Here is a 9,512-nt window from a genome sequence, read left to right as displayed (position 1 = left end):
GTAAGCAATAGTCTCCTTCCCTGCATTAACACTGCTCCTATACCTATTCATGATGCATAACACTCAACATCGAATGTTTTATCAAAATTTGGTAATGCCAAAACAGGTGCTTTACATAGCTTATCCTTAATCATGTTAAATGCAATTTCTTGAGATTCTCCCCAATGGAAACCTACACTTTTCTTTACTATTTCAGTCAACAGTGTGGTGATGGTGCTAAAATCTCTTATAAATTGCCTATAAAAACTAGCCAATCCATGCAAACTCCTAACTTCAGTTATAGTCTTAGGTCTTGGCCATTCTTTAATAGCTTTTATCTTTTCTTCATCGACTTCCACCCCGTTAGCACTAACCACAAATCTTAAGAAAACAACTCTATCCATGCAAAATGTGCACTTTTTGAAATTAGCATACAGTTGCTCCTTTCGCACACAACAAGCACACAATTTAAATGTTATAAAAGCTCATCTAGGTTTTTGCTATAGATTAAGATGTCATCAAAATAAACTACAACAAATTTCCCAATAAAAGCACGCAAAACATGGTTCATTAAACACATAAAAATGCTCCGTGCATTAGTGAGTCCAAACGGCATAACTAACCATTCATACAACACATACTTAGTCTTAAACGCCGTTTTCCATTCATCACCCTCCCACATGCGAATTTGATGAGACCCACTCTTAAGATCAATCTTACTGAAAATGCAAGCACCATGCAACTCATCAAGCATATCATCTAGTCTAGGTATTGGGTGACGATACTTTAGCGTGATATTGTTGATAGCTCGACAATCCACGCACATTCTCCAAGTCCCATCCTTCTTAGGCACCAGCAAAACAAGTACAACACATGGACTCATGCTCTCCCAGGCATAACCTTTGCTCATCAACTCCTTCACTTACTTTTGAAGCTCCTTCATCTCCTCGGGATTGCTTCGGTATGCTGGTCGATTCAGTATGACAGCTTCGGGTACAAAGTCAATCTGGTGCTCGATGCCTCTGATTGGTGGCAATCCACTTGGCATCTCCTCAGGAAACACATCGTCGAACTCCTGCAATAAAGACTTAACCAAACTAGGGAGGGATGCGTTAGAATCCTCAATATGATCCTCAAAATTGAGGAGGGACTCCTTGTACACTAACAATATCATTTGCCTATTATCGCTCATAGCCTTTTTCAACTCACTCTCTTTTGCATAGAAGTTGACCATTGGCTTTTCTCTCCGCTCAGCTGACTCTTTTTCTCTCCTCTCAACTGACTCCTTTTCTCCCCGCTCATGTGGCTTCTCTCTCTTTTCTCCACTCTCAGCCACCTCACTATTTTCTTTCTTATTGATGGTTTCAATATTGCCTCTCCTTTTTCCTGACTCTCTTATTCTCTCGTCTTCCTCACTTTTCAGCTTGATTTGATCTCCATACACGTGTGCCGGTGTTAATGGCGCATGAGTAATAGTCTTCCCATCCTTGACAAAGCTATAACGATTGCTATATCCATCATGTGTGAGCCTTCTATCATATTGTCATGGTCTTCCTAACAAGATATGACCTACATGCATTGGTACCACATCACATACTACTTTATCACTATAACTCCCAATTGAGAAATCAATTAAAACTCTTTTATTCATCCTAACTTCCCCACTATCATTCAACCATCGCAACTTATAAGGCCTAGGGTGTCTTAACAATGCTAATCCTAATTTCTCAACTAAAGTTGTGCTAGCTACATTCGTGCAACTCCCACCATCAATAATCATACTACATATCTTATCGTTGATGTAACAATGTGTGTGGAATATATTTTCTCGCTGTTGCTCCGAATCATCCACTTTAACTTGAGTGTTAAAAGCTCTCCTTGACACCAACGATTCCCCAATAGCAAACTCCAATTTTTCTTCTTCTTCAACGTCCTCCAATGTAGGCATGTCCTCAAACTCTCCTTCACTTTCACTCACCACCTCTTCATTATCTAACAACACCATTACCCGTTTATTTGGGCATAGAGAAGCACTGTGCCCTGACCCCAAGAATTTGTTTTGGGTGCTATTTTTCTAGCACTTTCTTCTTTCCCTTTCTACCACTCATTCCTACCTTTAGGTACAGCTTTATCACCTTTGTTTTTGTTGTTCCACCCTCGCTTCCAAGATGGATTAACACTCGAAGTCCCTAACGACTGCCTAGCTGTCCCTTTCCTCTTCAGTTGTCTCTCTACCTTCATAGCCACATGCAACATGTCTTCCAACTCCACATAATGTTGCAACTCCACTACATTGGCAATTTTCCTATTGAACCCATTCAAGAATCATGCCATGGTAGCCTCCCGATCCTCCAACACATTGGCCCTTACCATGAGTATTTCCGTCTCCTTATAATAGTCCTCTATACTTTTCGACCCTCGATATAGACCTTGCAGTTTTTGATGGATCTCTCGGTAATAGTGGCTAGGAACAAACCTCTTTCTCATCAATGACTTCAATTCCTCCTAAGTGCTGATTGGTCTTCCCCTACTCCTACGTTGTGAAATAATAACTTGATCCCACCATGAAATTGCATAGTCACTGAACTCCAAAACTGCTAACTTCACCTTTTTTCTCCTCCGAGCAGTTATAACACTCGAAGATCATTTCAACCTTCCTTTCCCACTCCAGGTATGCCTCGGGATCACTCTTTCCTTTGAATGAAGGAAGTTTCATTTTTATTTTTCCCAAGTTTCCATCCATTTCCTCGGGATATTTCTCGTCTTTCCCTCCTAGGCTCCCATCTATCCGGTCCTCTAGCATTGGATACATCCACTCTATGCCACCGATGTATCTAATCTATTCATCCGAGCCTCCTGCTTCTCCAACCTTTCTCTCACATCTCCAAATGCCTTCTCAAACCTCTGCACTGAATCCTTCGATGCATTGCCATTATTGCCTTGTTGGCTTGAGTTTGATTCTGCCATTTCTGACATCCTAACACTAAAATTTTTATTTTACTACCTCACCAAAAGTCACTCGGAACACACACAAGGGCTTTTACCCTCTATTAAGCTCACTTCTCTACCTTTTACCACTCAGTTCTTTCAACAATTGCTTCAAGGAACAATCAATGAACTCAATCAATCAATCAATTCATGTAGAATTCCCCAAATTGGATGTGACTCAATAATTGTAACAAAGGACTCAAAGAAAACTTTTAAAATTTGACTTGAATTGAAGGAATGGAATGATTCAATATGTCCAAGTAATTTAGGAATGATATTGAATAATAAAAGTTGGTATTTAATGGATCAATAATATTTAACAATTTTTTTACTGTAAGGATGAACAGTACCGTACGGATGAACAGTAATATTTTTTTTTTCATATCTGAAAATCAATAAAAAAACCAACAGAGAAAATGAAGATTGAGCCCAGAAACGGAATTTGAAGATTTTTTATGAAACTTTTGGATCAAAGGATCAAGAAAACCTTCTGGACACAAGAACATAAGGAATTGAAAAAAAATTAGAAAACAAAGGATATAACCTGATTAAATTGGAGCCAAAGCTCTGATACCAACTGATGTGAACCCCGTAGCAATGGAAACTACGAAACCTACAACGAGATTGATGCGAAACCTAAGAACGCCAATACTAACCCGATTTTGGATCTTGAACCCCAAGAATTAAACCAAGAAACCCTAGATTAGTGAAAAACCTGAAACCCCTTGATTACAATTAAACGAACCCACAATCCGATTGATTAGAACGCCACAAGAAGTTGAATCTTGATATGTTCCTAGATTTTTCAAGAAGAACAAGAAATTGAAAGAACAATTCTCTCTCTAATATTAAGCAAAAGTCAAAAGTCCTTACAATGAAAAGTATTCTCCTATTTATACTAATGAGTAAAAAGTCCAAAATCCATCAAATTATGGTAATAATTTGATTTCATAAGAATTCTATCGAAACTAGGAAATTCGGCCAAAATTAGAAAATTCGCCAATTTTTTGGCTTGTGCGGCCACATGGTTCAACAAGAAATGCAATTTTTATTTTCGGTATGCCACCGTGCGACCGTTTTGTGTTTTGCCTATGCGGTTGTACAGGCTTATTTTCAGCCTCCGGTTTCATCGCTTGATACCAAATTGATCCAAGTTGATTCGCCCTTCGACCCGAACATGAAAGTTGCTCCATTTTGAGTCCCGAACATGGTTCCATCAATGGTTTCTTGAACGAGCAATCTCATCGCTTGTTTCACTTGCTTTTCCCTTGATCGCATCATTGGTCTACCATCGACTATCAAAGGGTCTCGTCTCGCACTTGCCTTCGTCGGGCTCGACTCCTAGATTATATCATGCATACCATGATGTTTACTTTAGTGTACATTTTGCCACGTATTATTACCTTATTGGACAGTTCAAATTTTGAAGAGTTTTCCCTACCAATTGACACATTAAAACAATGTAATTGTCAAACAACGTGTCGAGAATCAGTGTTAAAATAGCAAAGTTCAATCAATATGGACCTTACATGTACACTATGGCGTACACTTTAGTTTACACTTTGCCACGTGACATTACCCTACTTCGCAGTTTAAATTTCGAACAGTTTTCCCATCCACTTGAGAATTGATAGCAATGCAAGTGTCAAATATCGTGTCAAAAATAAGTGTACAAATCGCAAAGTTCAATTGGTAAGAATCTTGCTACATGTACACAATGGTGTACACTTTAGTTTACACTTTGTCACATGTCGTTACCCTGTTGGACAGTTTAAATTTCAAACATTTTTCCCGTCCATTTCACACTTAACAACAATGCAAGCGTCAAACAACGTGTCAAAAATTAGTGTACATATAGCAAAGTTCAATTAGTAAGGACCTCGCTACATGTACACTTTAGTTTACACTTGGCAACGTGACATTACCTTGTTGAACAGTTTAAATTTCAAACAGTTTTTCCATCCAATTGACACCTGACAACAATACAAGTGTCAAACAATTTGTCAAAAATCAGTGTACAAATAGTAAAGTTCAATGGGTAAGGACCTTGCTACATGCAAACTATGGTGTACATTTTAGTTTACACTTTGCCACGTAACATTATCCTGTTGGAAAGTTTTTATTTCAATCAGTTTTTCCATCCAATTGACCCATGACAACAATGCAAGTGTCAAACAAAGTGTCAAAACCCAGTGTACAACTAGCAAAGTTCAAACGGTAAAGACCTTGCTACATGTACACTATGGAGTACACTTTGGTTTACACTTTGCCACATGACATTATCCTATTGGACAGTTTAAATTTGAAACAGTTTTTCCATCCAATTGAAACTTAACTACAATGTAAGTGTCAAACAACGTGTGAAAAATCAGTGTTCAAATAGTAAAGTTCAATCGGTAAGAACCTTGCCACATTTACACTATGGTGTACACTTTAGTTTATACTTTGCAACGTGACATTACCATGTTGAACAGCTTAAATTTTGAACAATTTTCCCATCCAATTGACACTTGACAACAATGCCAGTGTCAAACAACGTGTCAAAAATCAGTGTACAAATAGCAAAGTTCAATGGATAAGAACCTTGCTACATGTAAACTATGGTGTACACTTTAGTTTACAGTTTTCCACGTGACATCACCCTATTGGACAATTTATATTTCGAATAGTTTTCCCATCCAATTGACACTTGACAACAATGCAAGTTTCAAACAACGTGTTGAAAATCGACGTACAAATAATAAAGTTCAATCGGTAAGGACCTTGCAACATGTACGCTATTGTGTACACTTTAGTTTACGCTTTGAAACATGACATTACCCAGTTGGACAATTTAAATTTTAAACAGTTTTTCCATCGAATTGACGCTTGACAACAACGCAAGTGTCATACAACGTGTCAAAAATCAGTGTACATATAACAAAGTTCAATCAATAAGGACCTTGCTACATGTACACTATTGTGAACATTTTAGTTTACACTTTGCCACGTGACATTACAGTTTTGGACAGTTTAAAGTTCGAACAGTTTTCCCATTCAATTGACACTTGACAACAATACGATTGTCCAACAACGTGTCGAAAATCAGTGTACAATTAGCAAAGTTCAATCGACAAGGACCTTGTTATATGTACACTATGGTGTTCACTTTAGTTTACACTTTTTAATGTAACATTACCCTGTCAGACAATTTAAATTTCAAGTAGTTTTCCATCCATTTGACACTTGACAATAATGCAAGTGTCAAACAATGTGTAAACAATCAGTGTACAAATAGCAAAGTTCAATCGGTAAGGACCTTGCTACATGTAAACTATGGTGTGCACACGTAAGTTTACACTTTGCCATGTGGATAGTTTAAATTTCAAACAGTTTTCCAATCCAATTATCCCTTAACAACAATGCAAGTGTCAAACAACATATAAAAAATTAGTTTACAAATAGAAAAGTCCAACTAGTAAGAACCTTGGTTCATATACACTATGGTGTACACTTTAGCCTAGACTTTGCCACATGACATTACCCTGTTGAACAGTTTAGATTTCAAACAGTTTTCCCATCCAATTGACACTTGACAACAATGCAAGTGTCAAACAACATGTCAAAAATCAGTGTACAAATATCAAAGTTCAATTGGCAAGAACCTTGCTACATGTACACTATGGTGTACACTTTAGTTTACACTTTGCCACATGTCGTTACCTTGTTGGACAGTTTGAATTTCAAACATTTTTCCCATCCAATTCACACTGGACAACAATGTAAGGGGCAAATAATGTGCCAAAAATTAGTGTACATATGGCAATGTTAAATCAGTAAGGACCTCGCTACATGTACACTATGGTATGCACTTTAGTTTACACTTTGCCACGTGACATTGCCCTTTTGGACAATTTAAATTTCTAACAGTTTTCTCATCCAATTAACACTTGACAACAATACAAGTGTCCAACAATGTAGAACCCCAAATAATTCTAGACACCTTAGTGGCACTAAGACATGAATATTGGATGACTAAAGTATACTTCAGATTTTTTATCTCATTTGAGACCCATTTTCGACATAGGAAAAATTTGATTTGGAAAATGATATCCAAATAAAAATTGTATCTCGTTAAGTTAGATTTCTAACGCACTTTGAATTACCTTAATTGGATATTGGGAGAAGAAGTTATGATAGAAACACTGAAAGCTGTGCAGTGTCAACGGGACTACAACCAGTCGACCGAAACTGCCTGAAATGAAAATTCTCGTTTTTCTCTAGAGTTTAAATATTTATTTTCTTCAATTATTTTCTCAAAGGGCCACCCACGTTTTTGGCAATAAAAATCCCACTAAATTGAAGAATTTAACCTCAAACTTAAATGACACCCATGTTTTCTCTTTTAAATGAAATTTGACCCTTCATTTGTTTTAAGTTATGGGATATTGACCTATAAATAGAGACCTCATTTCGCTCATTTTTTTCTCACACAAAAAGTAAGAGCTTTTACATACTAAAGAAAGAGTTTTCAAGAGAGAAAAAGAGAGGGAGGAAAACTATTTTTCATAGAAGTTTAAGAAGTGTTTTCAAACATCAATTCTCAACAGTTTTCAAACATCGAAGGAGTGTATTTCTTTCAACGTCCAAGTGGAAAACTATTTTTCCTAGAAGTTTAAGAAGTGTTTTCAAGCATCAATTCTCAACGATTTTCAAACATCCAAGGAGTGCATTTCTTTCAACATCCAAGTTTCATCAAAGTTTTCAATCCAAGTTTTCAAAGTTTCAAAAGCATCAATCAAGGTAGGTAGAGGTGCAATGTGTTTAATCGTGTTAAGTTATAAGTTTCGATTCATGTTAATGTTTGTATGTCAAATGGTACTCCGATGCGGCATATCCTTCTATGTTAGTGGTTATATGTCAAATGGTACTCCGGTACTGTAATACCCCGAACTTCACGTTCTACATTTGGCCAATATGATTCATGCATTTCATGCTAATTACATTGTCATTTGTATCAATTTCCTGATTGCCTTCTCTTAAAATGATGCATTTGATCATCAAGGCTTTAAAATCTTTACATGATGATAACCTTTGACTCTTCGATTTAGGTGGTGAATTTTATATTGAGCTATGATAGAAAGTTAGATTAACTAAATGTTGGAGATTGGCTTGGTAAGTAATGTAATATTTAAAAGGCCGAAAATTTGTATCAACGAAGGTTCAAGCTTTCCATTCGGCTAATCGAGGTCACCTTAAACCCTAGATAGGTAATTCACATATTTGGGACATGAGGGATGAAGTGACATTATCACAACGTAATAATATATGTCTTATATAACATTATAAATATTGAGGTGCGAATTGTTGAAATCGGTTGAGAATCGGGTAAGAAATTAAATGAACGGTTGAGGAATTAGTTCTATGAAATACTTTGGGATCGACAAGCGAAATGGATTGTAAACATGTCAAAATAAGCCGAGGACACTTGGTTTGTGCCTGCAAAGATAGATATAAAATCAGATTTTGCTACAAGTGACCACCTCATGCTTGAACACCTCGCACTTGGGACGTTTGTCATTTTAGCACTCAATTCCTTCAACCTTAAGCCTCCAACACGTCCTATAAGTCCTTAGAACTTTACACAAGATATTTATAACTCTTATAAGTCACATATGGCTCCATGTGGTGCAAGGGAGAAGTCAAAGTTGGCTGCAAGAAGCCACCTCCTACTTGGTTGAAAATCCTGCATGCGAAACATGATTTCAAAGTGAGTTTTCTTTATAAATGTTTTATTGACCACTACTAGGGCACCGAGGCATGCTTATGTGATATGTTTGGCATTGTGGGTGTTACTTCCTGGGTGATTGCAAAGGTAGACAGGGGATGGGCCTTTGGTGATCACGGGAGGGCTGACCACTCGACTATGCCCTTGTTATGATTATTGGCACTGCCAGGTGGGAGACTTCTTAGGTGATCATAGGGGTAGTCAGGGGATGGGCCTCTAGTGGTCACGAGAGGATGATCCACTTGTCGGTGTCGATTTCATACTGGCCATTTGATTATTGATATTGATATTATGCAGAGCTCTATCCGGTGCATAGTAGGTGGGTCAAGGGCCCAATGAAATGAAAGATTTCAAGTGAAATGATTTCTAGTCGACTTTGACGAATATTGAAATATGATACTTTTTATCGTGATATTTAAAGTAAATGGCATGGTGTCATATGCCGTTATTACTCATGTTCAGGACATGCATGATTTTGCTTACTAAGCATTGGCTTATGTAGTTCTTGCATTGTAGGTGAACATGGAACTACATAGAGAGCATGGCTAGCTGTGGAGCTCCTACAGGATTCCAGAGTTCGATGTACATGGATGACGACCTGTAGGGTTATTTTGTAGGCTGCCATCTATAGGGTTATATTTTGGAATCCTATATAGTGTACGTTTGAAATGGTCTGTAGGCATGTTTATAAGCTCTAAATATATATGTTGGATTATGGCAATATGATTTTGGGTTTTGATATATTATATGATCGTGTCACAGGTGATTAGAAGTTAAC

Source organism: Olea europaea, unplaced genomic scaffold (genome assembly GCF_002742605.1).
Source record: "Olea europaea var. sylvestris unplaced genomic scaffold, O_europaea_v1 scaffold979, whole genome shotgun sequence".
Classification (NCBI taxonomy): Eukaryota; Viridiplantae; Streptophyta; class Magnoliopsida; order Lamiales; family Oleaceae; genus Olea; species Olea europaea.
The sequence above is the reverse complement of the archived record's forward strand: the minus strand, read 5'-3'. Positions refer to the sequence as shown.